This window comes from Etheostoma spectabile, chromosome 5, assembly GCF_008692095.1.
Source record: "Etheostoma spectabile isolate EspeVRDwgs_2016 chromosome 5, UIUC_Espe_1.0, whole genome shotgun sequence".
NCBI classification, from domain to species: Eukaryota; Metazoa; Chordata; class Actinopteri; order Perciformes; family Percidae; genus Etheostoma; species Etheostoma spectabile.
Genome location: NC_045737.1, coordinates 35837083 through 35837850, shown reverse-complemented (window position 1 = coordinate 35837850; position 768 = coordinate 35837083). Strand labels below are relative to the sequence as shown.

The 768-nt window shown below is 46.1% G+C and overlaps 1 protein-coding gene across 1 annotated transcript in view; it reads right to left on the bottom strand.

Moving 5' to 3' along the window:
* The window catches only part of pikfyve (phosphoinositide kinase, FYVE finger containing), a 41713-nt gene that overhangs the window by 7703 nt on the left and 33242 nt on the right, over nucleotides 1-768 (bottom strand).

Here is a 768-nt window from a genome sequence, read left to right as displayed (position 1 = left end):
TCATGGTGTTTATGGAGAAGGAGAAACAGGAAATGTTCCCCCTCTCCTTGATTTCATGTGGTTTATGGAGAAGGAGAAACAGGAAATGAGTCGGGGGAAATGTAGTCTATATTCACGACGTTCCACTTCCCAGATTGCTCTGTTGCTGCTGGGAAATTCCTCCGGATTTCACTCATTTCGGAAGGGTATCCGTTGCCTCGGGCTTCCTCTGAGAACGAGGACACCAAAACAAGTTCTTTCTCCTCTTTTTTGAAGAGGTGCCATTGCTCGGTGCGGTGCTTAGCGCCGCCCAAGACAACTGTGATTGGTTTAAAGAAATGCCGATAAACCAGAGCAGCCCGAATGCTGCGGGGACTATGCAGACCTTCCTTAGCAGCACGGAGGAGGAAGGCCTGGCAACGCGAGACTAATGCAACACCACCAAGCCACGGGCGAGCAGACCAGTCACAGATGTTTTGGTCTGCGTTGCCACGACGGTCCGTATCTCCACGTACCTACACTACCGGTCAAAAGTTTGGAGTCACTTAGAAATTTCCATTGCACTCTATGTAGTCAGATAATAACCAGCGCAGTCAGTTTGCAGTTGTTTTTTAACACCAGGGCACACTTCAATCACATTATGTCTTACATAATTGCAAAATCCTTCTCCAATCTCCATCCCGTTAGTTTTTTTTAAATTATAGCAGATTAGTGACAAATGTGCCTTTGGAACATGGTTATGGTGGTGACAATAAGCAATATAGATATTGGATTAAATATCAGCCACCC